A 27,649-nucleotide genomic window follows, 5' to 3' on the forward strand; every position below is an offset into this window, starting at 1 on the left:
TGAACGGTCCAGAGACTGGGGAGAAACTAGTCCCTCTGTTCCTGCTGTTGAGGGGAATAACCCTGAAATGGCAAATGTTCTTAATGCAGATCCAGTTGATGAAAATGCTAATGATTTGGTTAATGGTGATGAAAGTAGTGCTGATACTGTTAAGGATGTCAAGATGTGTGGTTCACAGACCTACCTGAACACTGAGGGTGGAACCTTCCCCACTTCAGGTAATGCTGGGGGAAGAGGATGAGAAAGTGGCCTCTACCCCTGCCCTGCCGGATTTGGGTGTTCCCAAGGGGGCATTTGGTACTGCCCAGATGCAGGACCCCACTTTGGCCCGTGCACAGGAACAGGTTGTAGTAGTAAATGGGGTTCCCCAAGAGCCAGGTGCGAATGAGCATTGGCCACACTTCGCAATATGTAATGAATTGCTTTATCGGGTTACCAAAGTGAGACGAAATGTGGTAGAACAATTATTGGTACCCCAACAGTATAGACGCAAGGTCCTGGACCTGGCCCATGACAATGTTTTAGGGGGACACCTGGGAGTTGAAAAGACGGAGGCACGGATCACCGACCGGTTTTACTGGCCAGGTCTAAAGGCAGAGGAAAGGAGATACTGTACCTCTTGTCCCACCTGTCAGTTGACCTCTCCAGTGACCAACTTCTGTAGCCCTTTGGTCCCCCTGCCCATAATTGAGGTCCCATTCGAGAGGATAGCCATGGATATAGTGGGTCCCTTGGTAAAATCAGCTCGAGGTCACTCCTACATACTGGTGATCTTCGACTATGCCACCAGATATCCTGAGGCGCTACCCCTGTGGAATACCTCCTCTAAAGCTATTGCCCAGAATTTTTCCAGTTTACACGGACTAGTTTTCCCAAGGAACTTACGGACCAGGGCACCCCGTTTATGTCGAGGGTTATGGCCAATGTATGCAATCTGTTCCAGATTAAACAGCTGCGCACATCGGTCTACCATCCCCAAATGGATGGGTTGGTAGAACGCTTTAATAAGACCCTTAAGTCTATGCTCAAGAGAATGGTACAAAGGGATGGGCAAGACTGGGACTGCCTGTTACCAGCTCTCAAATTTGCTTTTCAGGAAGTGCCCCAGGCCTACACTGGGTTTTCGCCCTTTGAGTTGGTATATAGGCAGAGACCTCGCGGACTACTGGACTTTGTTAAAGAGGAATGGAAAAGTGAACCTATTCAGCATAAGAGTGTTCTTAAATATGTCTCCCAAATGCAGGAGAGGATCCTAACCGTGATGCCACTAGTCAAGGAACATTTACAAAAAGCCCAGGAGGCTTAACGACGGGTCTATAATAGGGCTGTTAAAATAAGACACTTCCAAGTGGGGGATCGAGTAGCAGTGTTGCTCACTGTGGAAAGTAAATTCTTGGCCAGATGGCAAGGCCCCTTTGAAGTTGTGGAAAAAGTGGGAGAGGTAAATTATAGAGTCCACCAGCCAGGCAAGAGGAAACCGTATCAGATATATCATGTAAACTTGTTAAAGCCCTGGACAGACAGGGAACCGGTGACCTCCCTGGCTAGTGCAAGACTTGAGTCTCCGATTGGGGTGGAGAGTGTCCAAGTAGCAAATACCCTGTCTAAAATCCAAAGTCAGCAGGCAAAGGAGTTCTTGCAGAGAAATAAAGAAAAAAATTTCATACTTGCCAGGGCTCACTAGTGTCATAGAGCATGATATTATCAAAGAACCAGGAGTCAAAGGAATTTGACACCAGCGGAGAAAAACTATGCTATAATTGAACGAGAGTGTCTGGCCATTAAGTAGGCTCTGGAATCCCTCAGATATTACCTCTTGGGGAGGAAGTTTAGGCTGATTTCTGACCATGCCCCTTTAACATGAATGAGACAAGGTAAAGGGACTAAAGCCAGGATTACTCGGTGGTTCCTGGCACCCCAGGAATTTAAATTTGTAGTGAAGCATAGGCCCAGGAGACTGCATCAAAATGCAGATGCCCTCTCCCAAGTCCATTCTTTTAGCGCCACTGTTGCCTCCACCTCCTTGGTGCTAGGGCACAGGGGGGAGGATATGTACAGGACGCCGTGGCTGGGTCCTGGAAAGATGTTATATTTCCCTTCTGTTTGGACTGTGGTCCCTTTAAGGGAACAAAAATGGTTAACTCACCTGTCAGAGGAAGTGGGTTTAAAACAAGACAGGAAGTTGTAGGTGGGTGTGGAGGAGTGTAGAGGAAACTGTGGATGGTGGATGATGGTTTTGTGTACAGCAATAAAAGTGAACGGCAGTGTCCTGCCTGGGAGCCTCCTGGCAGGGAAAGTTACTTGTGACAAAAACCAAGGACTATTTAACTGCTATAGCAGTTCTGGACTCTAGAAGTCGGTGAGACTGAAATCTCTTTCTTTTGTTTTTGCTGCTGTGAAGCTATTTAAGCTTAATAAACCTCCTTTTGTCTGAAAAGCCTGTGTCCTGCGATCGAGCTGGTTCCCCGAACTTTACAAATATATATATATATATATATATATATATATAAATAAATACTCATAAATACTGCGTTTAGTGTAGACTAGATATTCAGTGTAGACTCCATATTCAGTCAGTGCAGGCAGTGTAGCATATATAACACAGTCTGTTGAAGTGGTTAAGGGGAACCCCGCGCCAAAATTTTAAAAGAAAATTGCAGCCTAGACTGCAAACACAATCATGTAGGCCCTCCTCTCAATGCTAGGCATCCCGTTCCAGGCCTGCACTTTATTAACAGGACATAAGGAGAAAATGAAAAACCTGTCAGATCGAGCCTAAAGCCTCAGTCACACGGAGCAACAGTTCCACATTTCCTCCTTTTGTAATTTTGGTATAACGGCCTCTTTAGATTGTTGCAAAATAACCACAGTAGGCCAAACTACATAACTCATGGGTGGGCTGCTTACTCCCATATCTGCTGTGAAACCCCCCAGCTGTGTTATAGATGTAGTTTGTGTTATTTGTTCAATAGCATTGTAATATCCTGCATTCATCCTCTAGATTTCATGAGATCCACACTAGTGATCTGTAATAATATGTCAGCATGTCATAACACAACCATCTGCAGGGCTGTTATGCCTGCAAAGATGGGAACTTCCCAGCTCCTTTTAATGGATTTTCATCTGCTCAGAAAGCAGTGACATTGAATTCCACAAACCTGATTACTATCAGAGGCGACGCTAAAATCTTCAGGGCCCCGTGTGTGTGTATACACACACACACACACATCTCTGGGTACCCTTATATCAGGGTCCCCAGAGAGCCCCCCCGTACATTAGGGTCCCCAGAGAGCCCCCCCATACATCGAGGTCCTCAGAGAGCCCCTCCTTACATCAGTTTCCCCAGAGAGCTCCCCCTTACATCAGGGTCCCCAGAGAGCCTGCCTTTGCATCAGGGTCCCCAGAGAGCCCCTTCCTTACATAAGGGTCCCCAGAGAGCCCCCTTCTTACATCAGGGTCCCAGAAAGCCCCCCTTACATCAGGGTCCCTAGAGAGCCCCCTTACATCAGGGTCCCCAGATAGCCCCCCTTACATCAGGGTCCCCAGAGAGCCCCCCCTTACATCAGGGTCCCCAGAGAGCCCCCCTTACATCAGGGTTCCCAGAGAGCCCCTCCATACATCAGGGTCCTCAGAGAGCCCCTCCATACATCAGGGTCCTCAGAGAGCCCCTCCTTACATCAGGGTCCCCAGAGAGACTCCCTTATATCAGGGTGCCCAGAGAGCCCCCCCCTTACATCAGGGTCCCCAGAGAGCCCCTTCCTTACATCAGAGTCCCCAGAGAGCCCCCCTTACATCAGGGTCCCCAGAGAGCCCCCCTTACATCAGGGTCCCCAGAGAGCCCCCCTTTACATCAGGGTCCCCAGAGAGTCCCCCCTTACAATAGGGGCCCCAGAGAGCCCCTTCCTTACATCAGGGTCCCCATAAACCCCCCTTACATCAGGGCCCCCAGAGAGCCCTCCCTTACATCAGGGTCCCCAGAGAGCCCCCCCCTTACATCAGGGTCCCCAGACAGTCACCCCCCTTCCAGAGGTTCCCCCTGTACCTGGCTGGTCTCCGCTGTCTGTGCACCTAAAACCCCCAGCACATCTCTGCACCCCCCACCTGGGGGGAAGTGGGAGGCAGCGATCAGCAGCTCTATGGTGTCCGTGGACCACGCGATCTCCCTGGGACTTGTAGTTCTCTCTCCGACTGTATCCACTGGAGAGGGGAGAGGCCTTTGACCCGGGCATGTATCATCAAGAGTGTAGAAGTAGCGCTACTCATTGAAGAGTGAAGCCGATACATGCCCGGGTCAGAGGCCCCTCCCCTCGCCACTGTATACATTCGGAGTGAGAACTACAAGCCCCAGGGAGATCGTGGGCACCATACAGCTGCCGATTGCCGCTTCCCACCTCCCCCCCCTGCATGTTAAACGGACAGCCAGGGGTGCAGAGGGAGATGCCAGGTCTTGCGTCCCCCCACAGCGGCAGAGGGACAGGGCCCTATAGTTCTGCCACTGATTACTATTCAAATCACCTCCTCATTGTGGATCTATGTGCTGTACTAGAACAGAGACGGTGAGTGATATGAGGCCAAATTATCAGGGTGAAAGTAGAAATTTCATTCCTGAATTTATTAGACACTTGACTACATTTAAAGTTTTAATGACCACATTTACAATTTAGATTAGTGCTATTTTGCTGTGCTGTTTTGACCTTCGCTTTAAATAAATTACAAAAAAATTAGCTGATCTATTACAAGCTGTTAAATGACATCTTCCTGAAGTAAGTGATACATAATCATGTCAATACACAAAAACGCCAAACTCCAGATTTGTTAAAAAACAAATCCTCCTCTTGTTTTATACAGTATATAATATTTATATTCTATTACCAAAAGTACTGGGACGCCTGCCTTTACACACTCATGAACTTTATGGGCATCCCAGTCTTAGACCGTAGCGTTCAATATTGAGTTGGCCCACCTTCTTATCTGGGAAGGCTGTCCACAAAGTTTAGGAGTGTGTCTATGGGAATGTTTGACCATTCTTCCAGAAGCACATTTGTGAGGTCAGGCACTGATGTGGACGAGAAGGCCTGGTTCGCAGTCTCCACTCTAATTAATCCCAAAGGTGTTCTATCAGGGTGAGCTCAGGACTCTCTGCAGGCCAGTCAAGTTCCTCCACCCCAAACTCGCTCATCCATGTCTTTTTGGACCTTGCTTGCCGTGTGCAGTCACGTTGGAACAGGAAGGGGCCATCCCCAAACTGTTACCACAAAGTTGGGAGCATGAAATTGTACAATATGTCTTGGTATGCTGATGCCTTAAGAGTTCCCTTCACTGGAACTAAGGGGCCAAGCCCAACCCCTGAAAAAGAACCCCATGCCATAATCCCCCCTCCACCAAATGATTTGGACCAGTGCACAAAGCAAGGTCCATAAAGACATGGATGAGCAAGTTTGGGGTTGAGGAATTCGACTGACCTCCACAGAGTCCTGACCTCAACCCGACAGAACCTCTTTTGGATGAATTAGAGCGGAGACTGTGAGACAGCCTTCTTGTCCACATCAGTGCCTGACCTCACAAATGCGCTTCTGGAAGAATGGTCAAACATTTCCATAGACACACTTCTAAACCTTGTGGACAGCCTTCCCAGAAGAGTTGAAGCTGTCATAGCTGCAAAGGGTGGGCAAATAATATTGAACCCTACTGACTAAGACTGGGATGCCATTAAAGTTCATGTGTAAAGGCAGGCACCCTAATACTTTTGGTAATATAGTGTGTGTGTATGTATGTATATATTGACATCCATCTTCACAGTGTGGGTTACGAGGCATAGTGGGTGTGGTGTAGAGGTGTAGATAGAGTAAGTTCCTCTCACTGAACTCCCAGTCTCTCACTAGATTCTTCAGATCCCAGCCTCCACTGGATCCCTTGAGCTCCACCTCCACTATCCCGCTGTGGCTTCCAAGTGTCACCCACACCACTGGGTCCCTGACTTGGTTCTTCAGCTAACCTGATGAATCCTCTGCAAGCATCACCCACACTGTTCCACTGGGTCCCTAGCTTGGCTCTTCAGCTGACCTGCTGAATCCTCTGCAAGCGTCACCCACACTGTGCCGCTGTGTCCCTAGCTTGACTCTGCTGAAGCTTTCCCAACTTCTCCATCCCCGCCTAGTGAAAAAGGCTGATCTGGTACTTCTTCAGTAACACAACAACTTTTCCCAGCAGTTTCCCTTTTTCATAGGTTCAACTCCGGGGGCAGGGTGCATGGCTGTATACAAACAGCACTTTAGCGATGCTACTATTCAAGGGACCATACATTTTGAAGAACTTTTCATCTTCCATGTCGTCCAGGCCCCCTTGAATTTTGACAATATCCCAGTCTGGCCTTGACTCAGCTGGGGACTGGGGATGATTTCCCTCTGCAATGAAGGAACAGGACATGCTGAACTTCTGCAACATAGATCAACATCCCGACTCCACCAAGCACATATTTGTAATCCACAACGATTCAGGTAACTAATCACAGTTCAACAGTATTACCAATAATACCTGGGGTCAGGTAGCTGTAAAGGTTTCCCACTTGCATCCATGGTGGTAATGTAATGTTGAAGATCCTTTTGATTAGGCCTGTGAATGATCACACAGTCTGGGTAGATGCTACGGCCATAATCCCAGGTCTAAGAAACATGGGCATACCATTTAGCATGCTGTGGTGACAACCCTTTCAATTCAGCCTGTTGTGGGATTTTTAGAAAACTTTAGATAGCTTTGTCAACCCACTGTACTTTTTTCCCTTGAATCTCCTCTTCCAGATGAGCGGGTATGTATGGGTACAAGTAGCCATATTCTTCAGCAACCTTCCTGATAACCACTCGTTGCAACTTGGACAGCCTGGGCAGGGTTTTTGGGTCCCCACATCCTGGGAGGACTTGTGCGTCTGGTGCACAAAGAACCCTATGCCCAGCAACAGTGTCAGGTTTACTCAGCAGCTTGGTTGACAAAAATGGTTTTGATTCAACTACTACAGCCAATGTGCCCACCGCTCTTCTTTGAACAAGCGGGTCACGTATAGACAGGGTATAGTACTGGTGGACAGTTCAATCTTTACATTTGAGGCCTGGGCAGAAGGACTTCATCCCTTTCCGTATCACAAGGATGCTCCTTATCACTGTCAGTCCACCTATCAGGCCATGACAATGTGTCTGAAAACAACTCAGAAATTCGATCAGATGTATTATCTGAATCAGAGATGGTGGAGCACTCTTCGGCCGGGAGTAAATTGCGCTTAAAGCTAACAACTGTTGGCAGTTCAACTTCATCTTCCTTGCTGGCTACTGGCTGTACAGTCCCTTCTGGTACACTACTTTCACCCACTTCAGGCTTACTGTGCTCTGGTGTCTTCTCCCCTTGAGATTTCATCAAAGAACTCAGATGGGCCCGACCCTGACCCCGGGAGATAACTGGAGCATTTGGCCCTGGAGCAGCCACAGGGATGAGAGGAGCAGCTTCTCTGATAAGCCGGATGATGGCAGGAGGACTCTCAAGGCCCTCCCCAGCTGGAATGGCCACATTCTTGTCCTAATCTGCCTGTAGTGTCTGCGGAGGTGGGGCTGGTGAGACTACCTTAAATAGGGATTTCCCACAGCGTCCGCAGATGATCCAAGGCTGCAGATTTGTGACCAAGCTAGAACATTTTCCACAGATCAGCCCGATAGCTTCATAGCCTCCTGTAGTGTACAGCGCAAGGCTACCTTTAGGTGTGTATCTCACTCTGGTATCCATCAGAAGGCCCTTCGATCCGCTCAGACCAAGGCAGACACCCAGAACACAGACCTTCCAATCCACCATGGAGGCTCCAAACTGCACCACCTTCTCCATACAGCAACCGTATCGCAACTCTAGAGGGAGCAATGGTGGCGCACGTGGCAGCACTTCCTTCTCCTCTGCAGAGCAGTATCTCCTCCCCCTGACAATGGATTGGTGCACATGTTCTCTGAGAACTTCAGCGCCCTCCTCCTTCCTCTCACAGTGGGCCAGAACTTCAATTGAGTCTGCCTTAACCCCTGCGGCACTGGTGCAAAGTGACAAACGACCAGGCCAACATTCTCCCATGAGCAATGAGACACGTTGGTTCTTCCCCACATATTTTACATGAATAATAACACAGTCTATGAGGAACAAAGATGCTACTTGCCACCTTCCTATAGAGCCAGACGAAATCCTGAGGTAGTTGCAATCTTACAGAGATAACGCCTTTGCCCCACGTTGGGCGCCAAATCTAGCCATGGCCCTGACCCCTAGAGGCCCAATGATGACCTCCAGAGTCAGGGAGAGCTGACATCCATCATCACAGTGTGGGTTACTAGGCATAGTGGGTGTGGTGTAGATAGAGTAAGTTGGGCGCCAGACACTTTAAGAATGCAAAAAGAGATTTATTTTCTTAACAGAACTGGGGAGAGAGGGTTAGGGCCCCGAACAACCTTAGGCAGATGCAAAAATGCGTGGTAGACTCTGAGACAAAAATAGGAATAGAAGACCAGCTATACAGTTCAAGGGCCTTTAAGCTGAATTGCAGCAAACTGTATCTGTAGACAGCTGTCTCCTATAGCAACTGTACAAAAATTAATAAAAATACTGCGCCAACCTCAACATGGAGCTGCCAACACAACAATATGACTAATTGTAAAACGATATAAAAAGTGAAATGTGTAGCGCTAAAAATATCCACGTCACAATCATCTAAAGACAGTGATGATGTGAAAATGATGTGATGTAAAAGTACAATGAAGTAAAAATAGTGTGTAAAACATACAGTATGTATACACCGGGAAGGGGTAAGTATGCAGATCCCGGTAGCAAAACTGTTTACACTAAATAATGTGACAGGTGAGATCACAAATAGTAAATACACTAACCGATGTAGATTATGAAACTACATACAGTGAATAATGTGACAAATAAAATCACAATGGTATGCACATAAAGGTGCAACAATAAATGTGCAGTAAAAATAAGTGAAGAAAATATATTAGTAATGACATATAATATATATTCCTACTAAGTGCAAAAGTATAATGCAATCTGGTGATGTGAAGCCAATAATAATAAGTCTCAAAGGTGAATACAGCCCTTGTAGGCGTGTAGCCAGACTTGTAGTGTTCACATCTAGAGCATACTCATACTTAAAACAAGTCCAACAATAACACAATTCTACCAACAGTTGACAACCGTAGAAGTCCAAATACTGGTAATGACAAACCAAACATTCAAAGTGATAATGAGTGTGGCATTAGTGATATAGGAAAATCTCTGCCAATCTCTAAATGTTCATATGTAGACAGCCATTACAGCAACACCCGGGATTGTGCCTCTGCCGTCTGGGGATAAGGGGATTGGGTGCTCTTACAGCAGAATGTGGATCCACACGCGAGCGGTGGTGAATCAAACAGACATAGATGAAGGTCCAATGGACATGGATCGAACTTCCAAAGGCGATATACTCCAGCTCCTTCTTGAGTGATAGATAGGAAACCAGGATACAACTCACCGACCACAATCCTCCAAATGGTGATGCTTAAATGGGGTATAAAAGAGAGAAAAGCCTCCACATAGTGTAAATCACAATTTTTTTTTGAGGTTTATTGAAATAAAAAAGTCCAACATCCAAACAAATGGATAATAAAAAGAACAGGTAAAAAGGCCCAGTAAACAGTGGCTTGGCAAGAGCAGTAACCCTATGCGTTTCGTCTGCAAAGACTTCAACTGGTAACTTCAAATTCAATGCAGATCACAACTCACCCATTGTAGATCCTCACTGAGCTGCCAGTCTCTCACTACACTCTTCAGATCCCAGCTGCCACTGGATGCCTTGAGCTCCTCCTCCACTATCCCGCTGTGGCTTCCAAGTGTCACCCACACTGTCCCGCTGGGTCCCTGACTTGGCTCTTCAGCTAACCTGCTGAATCTTCTGCAAGCATCACCCACACTGTTCTGCTTGGTCTCTAGCTTGGCTCTTTAGCTAACCTGCTGAATCCTCTGCAAGCGTCACCCCCACTGTTCCGCTGGGTCCCTAGCTTGATTCTGCTGAAGCTTTCCCAACTTCTTCACTGTCCCCAGCTAGTGAAAAAGGCTGCTCTGGTACTTATTCAATCTCCACAGAACCTAGCCTCTGATAACAGGAGAGATTGTCCCTTGCTGGCATCTGTGTCCCATTTACCTCTGGTTCTGGTTCTGGTGACAGGAGTGGTCGTCTCTGATGGCAACTGCTTTCCTTCACCTGTGGCAACTACTTGGTTCTCTGGCTGGCAGAACCACTGCAACTTGGTTGGGCTCCAAGCCTGAAGCCCAAACCCCGTGCTGCTTGCTTCCAACCTGGATAGGCCTCAGACCGACTAGCAGCCAGGTATGCCTGGATAGGCCTCAGGTTTCTGACCTAGCAGCTGGGAGCTTTTCAACACACGTCCACCCAGACAGTTGTCCAGGTGGCACAGAATCTCGATCACGTGACTCCTCCCGAATAAATAGGCTCTCCCAGCAGGCCAAGGGCAAAGAAACCCCTGCCAATTGGCTGAGACAATCCATCCACTCCTAGTCCGGATTTACTATGCCCTTGTCCATCTAATGTCACAGGTGACAATGCCACCTAGTGAGAGAAGAGAGTGGTGCAGAAAACCCAGATTTAGGGAAAGGTCAGTGGATCTTCCTAAGAATTAGTCAGGCTGGTTACCACCTAGCAAACTAAATGTGTCAGCATCCCTGCCTAAGACCAGGGCGCTATATATATATATATATATATATATATATATATATATATATATATATATATATATACTATTATATAGGATTTATATAGCATCAACAGTTTGTGCAGCACTTTACAATATAAAAGGGAGACAATACTGTTACAATACAATGAAATACAAGAGCGTTATGAGGGCCCTGCTCATAAGAGCTTACAATCTAATAGGCTGGGGCAAGTGGTACAAAAGGTAATAACAGTGAGGGATGAGCTGATGGAGGAATTAAAATTTCAGTTGTTAGGTGGAGGCGGGATAGGTCACCCTGAAGAGATGAGTTTTCAGGGATAGCCTAGAGGTGGTCAGAGTAGGACATAGCCAGACAGATTGAGGTATATCGTTCCAGAGGATGGGAGAGTCTCTGGAGAAGTTTTGGAGACGAGCTTGGGAGGAGGATTCAAGAAAGCTAGAGAGCAGAGAGGACGGTTTGGGTGACATTTGAGATAAGATTGGTGATGGGCAGAGTTGCGAATTGGCTTTTTCTGTTGTTGTTAATTTTGAATTCAATTCACTGGGTAATTGGAAGCCAATAGAAAGATTAGCAGAGAATAGTGGCAGACCGTGAGCGGTTGGTGAGTTAGATGAGTCTGGCAGCATCATTCATGATAGACTGAAGGGGGGGGTAGCCTGCGTAGAGAAAGGCCTAAAAGAAAGTAGTTGCAATAGTCAAGGTGAGAGACAATGAGAGAGTAAATGAGTAGCTTGGTGGTTTCATTTGTCAAAAGGAGGCAAATTTTAGAGCTGTTACAGAGTTGAAGTCTACAAGCTTTAGACAGTGATTGGATTTGAGGCTGAAAAGACAGGTCAGAGTCTAGGATTACACCAAGTAACCTGGTGTGAGGGGAGAAACTGATAGTTGTATTATTGATCTTTATGGAAAAGTCATGGAGGAGGGCACAGGGGGTGTATTACAAGCTTGTTTTTAGATAGATTAAGTTTGAGGAAGTGTTGTGACATCCATGTTCATATGTTAGCTCTTAAGTTGGTAATGCAAGAGGAGACTAAAGGAGTGAGGCAAGGAGTAGAGAGATAGATTTGGGTGTCATCAGTGATGAGATAGTATTGGAAGCCATGGTAGGTTATCAAGTGACCAAGAGAAGAAGTGTAGACAGAGAAGAGAAGGGGTCCAAGAACAAAGCTTTAAGGGACCCCAATCAAAAAAAAAAGAAACTGGAGAGGAAGAGACAGAGTTGTAGGTAACACTGAAGGAGCAGTGTGAAAAATAGTAGGAGAACTGAGACCACTGAAGTGGAGTTTGAGGAGAAGCAGGTGGTCAACAACAGTATCCCAGAAAGGTCTTTTACTAAGAGAACGGTTTTAGCAGTTAGTAAACTGTTACTGAGTTTGCGTAGTGCAGTTTCTTTGGAGTGCTGTGAGTGAAAGCTAGACTGTAAGTGCTGTGAGTGAAAGCTAGACTGTAAGGGGTCAAGAAGGTTGTTTTCAGTGGGGTAGGAGCTCAGACAGTTGTAGTCTAAGCATTCTAAAAGTTTAGAGGTAAATGAGAGCAAGGAGATAGGTCTTAGGTTGTTCAGCTTGGTAGGGTGCAGTGAGTGCGTATGGGGGTGATCTGAATGAATGAATGAATGAAGGATTTGTAGAGCGCTGCAAATGCGAACTAAATCGCCTCAAGGCGCTAGAATGCGTTCTCTGTTGCCAGCTTCTTAGAAAAGGAAGGTCTTTAGTTTTTTCCTGAAGGCCTGATGGTTTTCTTCCATGCGGATGTGGGTCGGAAGAGTGTTCCATAGTCGAGGTCCTTGGACTGCGAATCTTCGTTCTCCCTTTGCTTTGTAGCGATATTTTGGAATGATGAGGAGGTTTTGGTTAGCTGATCGAAGGCTACGATTGGGTGTGTAGTGTTTTATTTTCTTCTGAAGATATAGCGGAGCATTTCCTTGTATGCATTTGTGGGTGAGGCAGAGGGTCTTGAATTTGATCCGATTCTTTACGGTTAGCCAGTGTAGGCACTTTAGGGATGGTGAAATGGATTCCCAGGGTTTTTTTCCTGTTAACAGTCTTGCCGCCGTGTTTTGAATGAGTTGTAAGCGCGCAAGCTGATATTGGGGTAGTCCTATGTAGAGCGAATTTGCATAGTAGAGTCGGGAGTTGATGATTGTTCCCACAACTGCCGGTTTGTCTTCTTCAGGGATGAAGGGGATGAGTCTGCGTAGGAGGCAGAGGAGATGGTAGGATCCGCTCACCACTGATCCTATTTGAGCATCCATTATCATTCCTGAGTCAAAGATGACTCCGAGACTCTTGGCTTTGAGGCTTGGAGTGATGGTCTGTCCGAGGATGGTGGGGAGTGTCCACGGGGTCTTCATTTTGGAATTTTTGTTGGCATGTAGGAGAAGAAGTTCTGTTTTTGAACCGTTAAGTTTGAGGGAGCTGATGGTCATCCAATCATCAATTGAACTGAGGCATTCTTCTAATTGTTGATGATGTTTTTTTTGTCCGGTGATGCGAAAGTAGAGTTGGGTGTCATCGGCATATGAGTGGAAACAGAGGTCCGTTTTCCTGATGATATTGAGAAGTGGGCGGATGTAGATGTTGAATAGCACTGGTGACAGGGGTGAGCCCTGGGGAACTCCGCAGGAGACTGCCCGGGTTTCTGAGGTGAATGTTCCTAGTTTCACTGTCTGAGAGCGATTCTCTAGGAAGGATGCAAGCCATTTTAGCGCCAGACCTGTGGCTCCTGCCACTTCTGAGAGGCGGACAAGTAAAGTATTGTGGTTCACTGTATCAAATGCTGCGCTGAGGTCCAACAGTACCAGGAGACTAGATTCTCCGTCATCTGCTGCTTCAAGGGCGTCGTCCCATATTTTGAGGAGTGCTGTTTCTGTGCCATGGCCCGGGCGGAAGCCTGATTGCAGTGGGTCCAGGAGTTGATGTGTGTCCAGGTGGCGTTGTAGTTGCAGTACTACTGCTTTCTCCATAATCTTGGAGATGGTGTTGAGGCTTGTTATCGGTCTGCGGCAGTTGGGGTCCTTAGGGTCAAGATTGGGTTTCTTCAGCAGAGGTTTGACGATGCCTTGCTTGAGGGAGGTTGGTACAGTCCCTTCTTTGAATGATTGATTTATGAGGTGTGTCAGAGTAGGGGCCAGGATGTCGGAACATTCTTTAAGGAGTTTTGTGGGGATGATGTCGTTTGGGGATGTGCTGTCTCGAAGGCTTCTGATGATATTTATAGTCGTGTCAGCGGTGATAGGGGACAAAGAAAATTTCGGTGGTCGCGTGATGTTTGTGTTAATATCTTCTTTTTGCTTTGGTTGAATGAGGTTGGTTGTTCTTTTCTGATGAATCGATTTCCGAATGTGAATGTGAATGAAGTAATCTGATAATTCATTGCAGAATTCTTGAGTATTGTTTTCGGGTGGCTCTAAGCAAGTCGGGTTCATTGACTGAGTGACTAGTTTGAAAAGTTCTCGCGGACGATTTAGGGCAGTTGAGATGGTGTCCGAGAAATGTTCTTTTTTGGCTTTGAAGATTGCCTTGTGGTATTTCACAGTAAGTTCTTTGTAGTTGGTACGGTTTTCCTTAGTGGGATTTCTTCTCCATGCTCTTTCAGCTCTTCTACGTTCCTGCTTGAGTAGGGTGAGCGTGGCATTAAACCATCTCGAGTTTTTATTGCGGATAGGTGTTCTGCGTTTTGGCGCCAGTGAGTCTGCTGTTTGTAGTAAAAGCTTGTTTAGGAAGTTGAGTGTTTGTTCCGTTGATAGGTTTGAGTTTAGCAGAGGTATTTTTTTTGATAATGTGGTTTTGAAGAGTTCGGAGTGTAGTTTCTTCTGGGATCTATTCCAGTTTGTTGTTGTTGTCCATTTCTGTTTTTGGGAGGTGGTGTTGATGGTGATTTTGAATTTGATAGCGTGGTGGTCCGTCCATGGTAGTGGAGTGTTGTCCAGTATGTTGATGTCCATATTCTGTTTGAAGATGAGGTCTAGAGTGTGTCCTGAACCGTGTGTGGGAGCGTTTATCAGTTGTTGCAGGCCCAGTTCTTCCATTTGGTTGACGCAGGCGGTTGCGATACAGTCTTGGGCAGAGTTTGCCCAGAGGTTAAAATCCCCAAGTACCAGCAGGTTTTTGGTTTTCAGGGTGTGTATTGAGAAGAATTCGGTGAGTGGAGTAAGGAGATTGGTCTTTGGTCCTGGTGGTCTGTAGCATAGTAGTATGTGAATGGTGTCTTGAGGTGTTGCTTGAAGATGCAGTGAGAGAGTTTCCATGAAGGGCACTGAGTTCTGTAACGTTGGTTTGGTGAAAACAAGGTGCGATTTGAAAATCACTGCTAGGCCTCCTCCTTTTTTCCTATTCTATGCTCAGTTAGGATACTGTAGTTTTCGGGCACCAATTCAGCTAGGATGGTGTTGCAGTCAGGAGTTAGCCAGCTTTCTGTAATGAAGAGGCAGTCAATGTTGTTTTCGATGATAAAGTCGTAGATTTCCAGCCTGTGCTTGACTGCAGATCTGGTGTTGATCATGGCGCATGCTAGTTGTTGTGGTTGGATCAATGTCTCCCTGTTTCTGATGGTTGATTGTGGCTTGGTCCTTAGTAATTGTTCTTTTTTTAGTCTTTTTTGAGTGGCGGTTGGCAGGATTGAGGCAGCGTTTCTTAGCCTGTGAAGGGCGTCTGCTGTGTATTTGAAGTTGCACATGATGAGGAGGCAGAGTTGTTGAAGGAAGGTTGATCTAATGATGATGATGATACTGATGTAGCGATGACGAGCTTGCAGGAGGATGTCGGGATCGGATGGTCACCACTGCTTCTGGAGTGGTTTGGGTGACGGATTAATGTGGTGCGGAGGTCCTGGCGGAGGTGGTGTGCCTACCACCCTCCTGTTGATCCAGAGGAAGGCAAAAAAACCTCTGCTGCGAAGCCAATAGCGCAGCAGAGGGAAAAAATTCCTTCCTGACCCCCCGAGGGGCGATCGGGCTCGGCCCCTGGATCAACTGCTAGTGAGCTCGGTGCTTACCTGTAGGATGGTGGGTGGTGCGGTGGCTGCGTCTAGGGCTATCTGCGGTGGATTGGGATCAGGTGAGTCACCAGTGCCCTCTGCGGTGAGGTCCAGTAGCGGGGGGGTGTTCCAGGTGTGGAGGGGGACGGGCTCTGTTGGGAGAGGGAGGGGGGAGTGTGTGGCTGCCGGAGCTGGGCCGCAGCCGTGGTCTGCCCCACCAACCTAGCGGCTGATCGGGGTGGCTAGACAGCGGCTGCGGTGGTGTCCGGTGGGGGGGGGCTGGGGTCAATTCAGGAGGTGATGCGGCCGGAGTGCTTGCGGCTTAGGGAGGGAGGCCCAGAAGCTGTATCGTTCAGCCTAGGTGTAGCAAGATGGCCACCGGCTAGGCCTGAGCGGTGAACAGGCCGGCAATAGGAGTACTAAGATGGCCGCCGGCTAGGCCCAAGCCGCGGGCTGTCCTAGCGTGGTTACCCGGGCCCTTATGCTGTAGTGGGCGGGTAGAACCGGTGGATAGGCTGGCAGGAGGGGGGTGCGGGTCCGCCGGACGAGCTACCAGGCGGTGGTGTGAGGAGCGGCAGTGATGTGCTGCCGGCAGGGTAGGAGCCGCGGAGTGTCCTGGGCGGCCGGCCGGACTGGCTGAGTGCAGCGCCCAGAGGAGGTCAGTGGGGGGGATTCTAGTGTACCGCTAGAGGGGCGGCGGCTGAGACTAGATCCGTGGATGGGTGGCTGGATGCCGGGCTAGGAGGCCGGTAGATCGAGGCTGAAGTATGGGTGGCAGTGATGTCCTGCCGAGCTAGCCGCTGGAGCTATGAAGGGCCGCAGAGGATCCTGAGCGGCTGGCCTGCTGGCTGAGTGCAGCACCCGGAGAAGGTCAGAGGGGGAGGAGGGAGAGGGATTCCGGAGAGGCGTACGAGGATTCCCGGAAGGGTGATAGGATGCCGGAGCTGGTGGTGCTGGTGGTCGGATAATCGGAGGAGAGGCGGTGGTGAGATACCGGTTAGTAGAGGAGCTTGCAGGGGCCGCGGTATCCTAAGCGGCCGGCCGGCTGGCTGGATGTGGCCCTCGGATGTAGGCCGGGGGGGGGCCCGGTGGCCGCTGCAAGGGGATCAGGAGGATCCAAGGGTCCAAGATGGATGGCCGGAGCTGAGTGGCCGGATGGCCGGAGCTGAGTGGCCGGATGGCCGGAGCTGCTTCAGGGAGCTGCTACAGAGGTCTGCTCTCCACAGTCAGTGGAGCACATGTGTCAAACACAAGGCATGTGCCGTATGACTTCAGTGCATGTTTAGGAGGTGATGGAAAGGTGCCAGTAGAGAGAGAGAAATTGAATATATGAGCGAGAGAGCATAGGATAGAAGATGAGGGTGATCATAATAGTTGTGAGGTAACAGGATCCAGGGGACAATTGGTTAGGTTGGCATCTGAGAAAAGTGTGGTAACCTCTTCAGTAGTAGCTGGGTCAAAAGAAGAAAGTATTGAATGTGCTGTTAGACAGGGTATGTTAAGTGAGGAAGATAACTGTACAGTGGAGACATCCTTACGAATTACATCAATCTTGTTTTTGAAGTAATTGGCAATGTCTTTGCCAGTGAGTGAGTCAGTAGGTGGAGGTGGTGGGGTTAGGTCAAAAGATGAGGATACGTTGAGAAGTTCAGATGTAGCCAAACTGTTAACATTAACAATGATGTTTAAAGTCGTCAAGAATTATAGTGGGAATTTTAGAGGAGAGAAAGTAGGGTAACAAAGCAGAGAAGCCATCAAAAAGCTGTGATACTGATCCAGGAGGCTGATAAATTACTGCAATCTTCAGAGAAATTGAGGATTATTTGTTTATTGAATAATTAGGGACTAATAAGAGACACTTGAATGGAAGGGAAAATTATCAGAAAACCCAATCGGCTACATGCACAGGCCAAAGTCATAAAAGATCATTGATTCTTCAACCACTAAAGGCAAAAGGAGGTGAGAATCAATCACTGAAAATATAGATAGGTTTAAAGGATATTAGAGTATTTACCATAAAGCAATAGCAGTGTCATTTAATAATCATACATAGCATGGAGAGGGATAAACATGGGTATTCCAAGCACCAGGTATAAAAGAACATTGGGTCCCTGTCTCTGGGAAAGAACTGCTCCTACTGCCGTTTCAGATGCATCCACCTCCATAATGTATGGCAAGGCTGGGTCAGGATGTTTTAGGATGGATGCAGAAGTGAATAAGTTCTTGAGGGTTTCAAAGGCGATTTGAGCTTCAGAGGACCATTGAAACCGAACAGCCTGTTTAGTCAGTTTTGTAATGGGGGCAATGATGCCTGAAAATCCTCTGATGAATTTCCTATAGAAATTTGCGAACCCCACAAAGCGTTGGATACCCTTCTTGTCCACAGGGAATGGCCAATTAAGATTGGCAGTGACCTTCTGAGGATCCATCTTAATACCTTCCACTGAAATAATTAACCCCAAGAACTGGATACTTTCACGTTCAAATTCGCACTTTTCAGGTTTTGCGTAAAGGCCGTGCTGTCAAAGCTGGTTTAACACATTTTTAACATGTTCACAATGCTTGTCCAGAGATGGGGAAAAGATCAGGATATCATCCAGGTATATTATAACAAACAGGTCAAGGTAGTCTCTAACAATATCATTAGCAAAATGCTGGAATGTGGCAGGAGCATTACAAAGCCCAAAGGGCATCACTAAATATTCAAAGTGCCTGAAGCGGGTGCAAAAAGCAGTCTTCCATTCATCACCGCTTTGGATGCGCACCAAGTTATAGGCTCCATGGAGATCCAATTTTGTGAAGATAACTGCAGTCCCAAGTCTCTGAAACAGTTCAGGAACCAAAGGAAGAGGGTACCGGTTCTTAATTGTGACTTTATTTAGTTCCCGATAGTCTACGCAGGGACATAGGGTATGGTCCTTTTTGTACGAAGAAAATTTCTGCACCTGCCGGGGAAGTAGAAGGACGGATAAACCCCTTTTTTAGGTTGTCATCAATATAAACCTTTAAAGTCTCAAGTTCAAGTTCTGTTAAAGGGAAAATTCTTCCAAAAGGAATTCTGGCCCCAGGGAGGAGCTCAATCGAACAGTCATAAGACCAATGTGGGGGGAGAGTCTCTGCACCTTTTTTACTGTAGACCTCCAAGAAACTATGGTATACCTCTGGAACAGATTGACGGGTTTCGGCATCAGAGTCCAGGCAAAGCAGAGAAGGAGCACACGTAGCTTCCTGTAAACAGTGTTGTTGGCAGTAAGGGGAACAGAAACTGATCTTTCCTGTGACCCAATCGATTTGTGGGTTATGTGTAACCAGGGCATGCCCAAAATGATGGGAAACAGGGGAGACTCAATGACATCCAGACACAGTAGCTCCTGGTGATTACTGGCAATGGTGGTGGTTAAAGGCACAGTTTGCTATGTGACTGGTCCAGATTTAATTGCTGACCCGTCGGCCAGATGCACAGAAAGTCCCTTTGCCCTGGATCCATAAAGCAGCTGCAAGCTCCAGAATCGATTATAGCGCTGACCTGGGTACTCCCTCCTGGGAGCTGCAAAGGATGGAAATATCCAGGTAGGAAGAGTTGTTTGGCAGGACAGGTGCATGAACGGAAGATATGGAGAAACATCTGTGGAGCTTTGCGGAGCAAGTCCTTATGTAATGTCCAGATTCTCCGCAATAAAGGCACAGATTGTTTACCTGCCGACGTTGCCGCTCCTCAGGCGTGAGCAAGGGGCGAAGGAGGCCCAACCGCATGGGTACAGGGTTATCGATGGTGGTAGGCACTGGAGCCGAGGAGGCCCGTTCAGATCTACGTTCTCTCAGACGTCTGTCAAATTGAATGGAAAGGTTGACGAGGGCATCCATAGTCAGGCTAGGGCAGTATAGGGGCGGGCTAGGGTAGTATAGGGGCAGGCTAGGGTAGTATATAGACAGGCTGGAGTAGTATATAGACAGTCTAAGGTAGTATATAGACAAGCTAGGGCAATATAGTGACGGGCTAGGGTAGTATAGGGGCAGGCTAGGGTAGTATAATGGCAAGATAGGGCTGTATAGTGATTTTTGAGCATGACAAGTTATGCAATATTTGGCCATCCAGCAGATCAGCAGCCACTACTAGAAAAAATGATGGACACGCTTTGTGTCCTGTCACACAGAACTAACGTATATTACCTCTCTGTTGCTCTCTCTCACTGCTTCCATAGTCTTCAGTGTCTAGCCTCATGCATGCACCAGAGCAGAAGATGGCGGGCCAGGTGTGAGGCCAGCTGCACCCCCTCCTTCAGTTTCACCCAATAGAAATGCAAGCCTTGCAAGCTGCGCCCGAACATCGGCTGCTGGCGGAGTCAGTGGGGAAGGGAATATGGCAGGACACACACCTGAGCTCTTCATGTGTTTAACAGTCAGTGTTAGACTGTGTGTGAGCACCCTCGCACCCAGCAATTATGTTGAGGGCAGCAGGGTGGCCTTTTTACAGGGCTATGGAGCGGCCCGGGGGGCAGTTGTCACGCTGCCCCCCTGGCCCAGTCCGCCCCTGGATGACACAAAAAACTGCTGGAAATAAAATCTTGCGCTTCAATTTTCCACCTGTCAGGCTAGGAGCATATAACAGGTAAACAGTTCAGGTGTTCTGATTATGCAAAGAGTTCAGAGAACAAGAGCACATACCATGAGCAGGTTTGAGCAGAGCAGGTCAGCTGGGACTTGTAGTTCACCGCTGTAGATGTAGGTAGATGTTTGCTGGACCTTGTAGTTCACCACTGCAGATGAGGATAGATGGTGTCTGGTGCTTGTAGTTCACCGCTGCAGGTGAGGATAGATGTCTGGTGCTTGTAGTTCACCGCTGCAGATGAAGGTACCACAGTAGAATCAGGCAAAGCATAGTCTAGGCAAGCTGGGTCATACACAGGAAGATCAGAGTCCAAACGGTACCGAATCAGAAGCAGGCAAACAGGGTCAAACGAGCCGGGTCATACACGAAATACACAGAGCAGATATCAACTGGATCAAACACAAGGTAAACTCTAACACAAGCACTGATTGAATGCTGATACAAGTGATTTAAAGGTGAGCTGGCCAATCATTGTTGTTTCCCAGGCAAAGGCTGTGTCAGGTGAGTTGTGCTGGGTCCTAAAGGGGTCCTAGTACTGACAGTACCCCCCCTTTCTCAAGGGGTTGCTCCTGCACCCCCAGGCTTACTTGGATAACGAAGATGGAACTTCTTCTTAAGTCGGTCAGCATGAAGATCACGAGCTGGGACCCAAGATCGATCCTCTGGGCTGAAACCTTTCCAATGAACGAGATATTGTAAGGAATTGCGCACTCGTCTGGAATCAAGAATAAATGCCACTTCATATTCCTGACTGTCCAACACATCCACAGGTTCTGGTTCATTTACTTGGAGGCTGGAATGAACAGGTTTCAACAATGAAACATGAAAGACATTTGGAATGCGCATGGATGGGGGGAGTTTTAATCTATAGGATACAGGATTAACAATCTCCGAAATTTCATAGGGCCCGATGAATTTTGGGCCAAGTTTTTTAGATGGAACATGCAGGGACAGATTCCTAGATGATAGCCACACTTTGTCACCAACTTTATATCCTGGTGCCTTTGAGCGCCTCTTGTCAGCCATTTTCTTAAAAGCCTGCACAGAGCGAGAAATAGCACGATTAACATCGGACCAGATTTTGGAGAAATTTTCAATTGTGGTGTTGGCATCTGGCACATCAGAGGGTGGAAGATCAAAGGAACACACACGAGGATGCAACCCGTAAACACAGAAGAAAGGAGAGGTCCCTGTAGATGTGCTGGCACAATTATTAAAGGCAAACTCTGCCCATGGCAGGACGTTGACCCACTCCACCTCATCATTGGCCATCAAACAACGTACCATCTTCTCTAGAGTCTGATTAGTCCTTTCTATTTGGCCGTTTGTCTCAGGATGATATGCTGAAGAATATGATAACTTAATCCCCAGCTGAGAGCATAGGGCCTTCCAAAACTGGGCTATAAACTGAGAGCCACGGTCTGAGACAATGTTAATTGGTGCCCCATGGAGCCTGCAAACATGTTTAATGAATAAAGATGCCAGTTCTTTAGCAGATGGAAGTTTCGGAAGCGGAACAAAGTGGGCCATTTTACTGAACCTGTTTACCACCACCCAGATCGTGGAACATCCCTGGGGCGGAGGCAAGTCAGTGATAAAGTCCATAGATAAATGGGTCCAGGGACAGGTAGGTATTGGTAGAGGACGTAGGAGACCGGGCGACTTAGAGGTACTGCCCTTGCTTCTAGCACAAACTTCACAGGCCTGGACGAAGGCTAACACATCCTGCCTAATCGATGGCCACCAGAGGTTGCGAGAGATAATCTCAAAAGTTTGTCTAAACCCCGGATGTGCTGCAGGTTTTGATGCATTTACCTGCTGCAATACCTGCAAACGAAGAGCCAGGGGCACAAAAAGCATACCGGAGGGAGTGGAGGGAGGGGCTTCAGCCTGTGCAGGTAACAATGCCTCAGAGATGTCAGTCTGGGTGAAAGCCAAAATCCTATCCTCAGAGATAATGGGTTGTGGAGGAAGTGGAGGAGGAGACTCATAAAAAGCTGCAAGACAAGGCGTCAGCCTTAATGTTTTTTGGTCCTGGTAAATATGAAATTGTGAAGTCAAATCTGGAGAAGAACAATGACCACCTGGCTTGACGTGAGTTCAGCCTTTTAGCAGAACGGATGTATTCAAGGTTTTTGTGGTCAGTCAGAACTATGAATGGATAGCGAGCTCCCTCCAGCCAATGTCTCCACTCCTCCAAAGCGAGCTTTATGGCTAGAAGTTCTCTGTTGCCTAAATCATAATTGCGCTCTGCTGGGGAATATTTATAAGACAAGAAGGCACAGGGGTGGATGGCAGCATTTACAGGATCCTTTTGTGACAAAAGCGCCCCCATCCCTACTTCAGATGCATCTACCTCCACAATAAAAGGTAGCTCAGGAACAGGATGGCGTAGGATTGGTGCAGAGGTAAAGGCTTTCTTTAACTGAGTGAAGGCTGCCTGGGCTTCAGTAGTCCATTTAAAGGTAGTCGGAGTCTTCCTGGTGTGAGAGGTGATGGGATGTGCAATGGTGGCAAAGTTCTTAATGAATTTTCGATAGAAATTTGCAAAGCCCAGGAAGCGCTGAACTGCCTTCAGGTCTGAAGGTGGTGCCCAGTCTAAAATGGCTTGAATCTTGGCTGGATCCATGGTGAGGCCTGTGTCAGAAATTAGGCAGCCTAGGAAAGGTACTTGTTTAACATGGAATGAACATTTTTCCCGCTTTACAAAAAGGGAGTGAGTCTTTAATCGGGCCAATACCGAGCAGACATGTTTCTGATGTGTTTCAAGATTGGGAGAATATATCAAAATGTCGTCTAAATATACAAGCATGAAGCGACCCAACATGTCACGGAAAATGTCATTCATAAAGTTCTGAAAGACAGCTGGTGCATTTCGAAGACCGAAAGGCATGACAAGACATTCGTAATGACCATCCTTGGTGTTAAAGGCTGTCTTCCACTCGTCGCCTGCACGTATGCGCACCAGATTATAGGCTCCCCTTAAGTCCAGTTTGGAGAAGATTTTGGCTCCCTGGATTTGAGAGAACAATTCTGTGATGAGAGGAAGAGGATACCGATTGGGAACAGTTATTTTATTTAGACCTCTGTAATCAACACAAAGTCTCAGTCCCCCATCCTTCTTTGGAGAAGCATCCTGCTCCTGCGGGAGAAGTGGAGGGACGGATGAAACCCTTAGCTAGGTTTTCCTGGATGTTTTCTTGCAAGGCAAGATTCTCTGGCTCAGACAGTGGAAAGACTCTCCCTCGAGGAGGTGTAGTGTCAGGCAAGAGGTCAATGGGACAATCATAACTGCGATGAGGTGGTAAAGTGTCAGCAATCCCTTTAGAAAACACATCCCAAAAGTCCTTATAACAAAGTGGAATCTGTTCCATTCCCACTTGACAGGTAGCAAGTCGAACAGGGTGCTGGATGCAGTTCTTTTTACACTGATTGGACCAAGCCAGAATATTTCCTGTTCGCCAGTCAATTACAGGATTGTGCTTCTGAAGCCAAGGAAGGCCTAGGATCAAAGGAGTGGATGGAGAGTCAATGACAAGACATAAAATCTTCTCCCAATGCAAAGCCCCCAATTGTAACTGGAAAGGGTTGGTGGCTTGGAGCACTAGATCTTGTGAGAGAGGCCGATTATCCACAGAAATCAGGCGGACTGGGCAATCTACAGCATGAGTTTCCAGGGACAAAGAGGTAATCAGAGTCTTATCAATAAAATTCTCAGCAGCTCCAGAATCTACCAAGGCCAGCAGTTCGTGAGCCCCTGTCCCAAAGTGAATGACAGCGGGTAAAAGAATATGATTGTCCCCCTGGGGAGATGAGAGCAGACCTAAGGTAACCTCCCCGCAATTACCTAGGTCCTGGAGTTTCCCAGACGTGTAGGGCACGAACGGAGCATATGACCCTTGAGGCCACAATACAAGCAGAGTCCCATGTTACGCCGGCGCGTGTGTTCCTGAGCAGATAACCGGGTGGAGCCTAACTTCATAGGTTCTTCCTCAGATTTAGCACTGGAGGTGGAATAGTCAGGCGGCAAGGGAGGTATATAGTTTGCCACAGCTGTATTTTGTTCTCGTCTCCTCTCTCGCTGGTGGCGGTCAATTCTAATGGCTAGACTCATAGCCTCCTCCAGTGAGGCTGGGTAGGAGAAGTTGACCAGAGCATCCTTAATTGCATCTGAAAGGAACATTCTAAACTGGCTGCGGAGTGCTGCATCATTCCAGCCAGATTCCAGGGCCCACCTGCGAAACTCTGAGCAATACATTTCAGCTGTGGTAGTTCCCTGCTTTAAGTTACGCAGGGTTGATTCTGCAGTAGCAGCACGATCTGGATCATCATAAAGTAACCCTAGGGCTTCAAAGAAGGCATCTACTGTTAGCAAGGATGGATGGTTTGGTTCCAGGTTAAAGGCCCAAGCCTGGGGGTCACCCTGTAGTAGAGAGATAATGATTTGAACCCTCTGAGTTTCAGGGCCAGACGAGGATAGCCTTAACTTGAAATATAATTTACAGCTGTTTTTAAAGTTGCAAAACCCTTTACGGTCACCAGAAAACCGGTCAGGCAAAGGAATTTTTGGTTCAGATGGAGTTTTTGTAGCGGTGGTAATAGGAGATTGCACCTTGGTGAGCTCTGTGGCCATTTCCTGAACTTGATGGGATAAGCGGCAAAGTTCCTATGCAAACAACTGAGCCTGCTCAGGATCCATGATAGGTTTCCTTTATTATGTATGGCTCGTGTTAATGTCAGGCTAGGAGCATATAACGGGTAAACAGTTCAGGTGTTCTGATTATGCAAAGAGTTCAAAGAACAAGAGCACATACCATGAGCAGGTCTGAGCAGAGCAGGTTAGCTGGGACTTGTAGTTTACCGCTGTAGATGTAGGTAGATGTTTGCTGGACCTTGTAGTTTACCACTACAGATGAGGATAGATGGTGTCTGGTGCTTGTAGTTCACCGCTGCAGGTGAGGATAGATGTCTGGTGCTTGTAGTTTACCGCTGCAGATGAAGGTACTACAGTAGAATCAGGCAAAGCGTAGTCTAGGCAAGCTGGGTCATACACAGGAAGATCAGAGTCCAAACGGTACCGAATCAGAAGCAAGCAAACGGGGTCAAACGAGCCGGGTCATACACGAAATACACAGAGCAGAGATCAACTGGATCAAACACAAGGTAAACTCTAACACAAGCACTAATTGAATGCTGATACAAGTGATTTAAAGGTGAGCTGGCCAATCATTGTTGTTTCCCAGGCAAAGGCTGTGTCAGGTGAGTTGTGCTGGGTCCTAAAGGGATCCTAGTACTGACACCGCCTGGGTCCAATGGAAGGGTCGGCCCTGTCCACACCACTCTGTACACTGTCCTGTACCACATATATTCCACACCATGCCACACTAGGCTGTACTCAACATGGCTTCACATTATACACTCTGCTATACTATACATACTCCAACCTTATCCTACTATATAGTATACCCTGTACCTTAGTGTTGTCCCCTCTCACTGGAGAGCTGATTGCATTCATTGCCACAGACTGTTCCCAAACAAGCGTACTTTTTCTAGTTTTATATAATCTGCATCTTGTTCAGTTTTTCCGGGAAATGTAAATACTTTCTACTATGTAACAATACATTCTATTAGCAAACCCTCCATATTTTAGCCAAAAAAATGATTATTATACTAGCATCATATATTTAACCGCATTATTTCTTTCATCTTTATAGCATTTCTTAAAGTTTCTGGTTAACCACTTCAGCCCCGGAAGGGTGGCAGGACAGTTTGTGCCATCTTAGCATTTTATGGCCTTCAAATCTGTGATAGGTAGTGAGGAGTGAAATAAAAAATTTACGCCCTTAGAAATCCTGAAGGCGGTGCTTGGTTTTCGGGGTCCCGTACGCGGCTAGGCTCCCAAAAAGTCTCACACATGTGGTATCAGTGTACTCAGGAGAAGCAACAAAATGTATTTTGGGGTGTAATTTCACATATGCCCATGTTTGAGCAATATATCATTTAGTGACAACTTTGTGCAAAAAAAAAAAAAAAATTGTCTTTTTCCCGCAACTTGTATCACAATATAAAATATTCCATGGACTTGACATGCCTCTCAGCAAATAGCTTGGGGTGTCTACTTTCCAAAATGGGGTCATTTGGGGGGTTTTGAACTGTCCTGGCATTTTATGCACAACATTTAGAAGCTTATGTCACACATCACCCACTCTTCTAACCACTTGAAGACAAAGCCCTTTCTGACACTTTTTGTTTACATGAAAAACATTTTTTTTTTTGCAAGAAAATTACTTTGAACCCCCAAACATTATATATATTTTTAAAGCAAAGGCCCTACAGATTAAAATGGTGGGTGTTTAATTTTTTTTTCACACAGTATTTGCGCAGCAATTTTTCAAACGCATTTTTTTGGGAAAAAACACACTTTTTTTTAATTTTAATGCACTAAAACACACTATATTGCCCAAATGTTTGATGAAATAAAAAAGATGATCTAAGGCTGAGTACATGGATACCAAACACGACATGCTTTAAAATTTAAAAAAGTGCAGTGGCGACAAACTACATACATTTTTAAAAGCCTTTAAAAGCCTTTACAGGTTACCACTTTAGATTTACAGAGGAGATCTACTGCTAAAATTATTTCCCTCGATCTGACCTTCGTGGTGATACCTCACATGCATGGTGCAATTGCTGTTTACATTTGACGCCAGACCGACGCTTGCGTTCGCCTTTGCGCGAGAGCAGGGGGGAACAGGGGTGCTTTCTTTTTCTTTTTTTTTTTTCTTTATTATTTTTTTTTTTGCTTTTTTATCTTATTTTTAAACTGTTCCTTTCATTTTTTTTTTTTTTATCATTTTTATTGTTATCTCAGGGAATGTAAATATCCCATATGATAGCAATAGGTAGTGACAGGTACTCTTTTTTGAAAAAATTGGGGTCTATTGGGGCCCTCAAAGCATCTGACCACACCAAGATGGTTGTGATAAAATGCTTTCCCAATTTTCCAATGGCGCTGTTTACATTCGGCAAAATCAAAGTCATGAAATGCTCGTAGCTTCCGGTTTCTTAGGCCATAGAGATGATTGGAGCCATTCTGGTCTCTGATCAGCTCTATGGTCAGCTGGCCGAATCACCGGCTGCATTCTCTGGTTCCCTGTTGGGACAGGAGAGCCAGAGAAAACCATTGAAGACGGTGGGGGGGACATTCCCTCCCACTGCTTGTAAAAGCAGTCTAGAGGCTAATTAGCTGCTAGGATTGCTTTTACATGAAAGCCGACCACTGGCTGAAAAGAATGATACCAAGATGATACCTAA

The sequence above is a fragment of the Aquarana catesbeiana genome, linkage group LG01 (assembly GCF_042186555.1).
Source record: "Aquarana catesbeiana isolate 2022-GZ linkage group LG01, ASM4218655v1, whole genome shotgun sequence".
Lineage (NCBI taxonomy): Eukaryota > Metazoa > Chordata > Amphibia > Anura > Ranidae > Aquarana > Aquarana catesbeiana.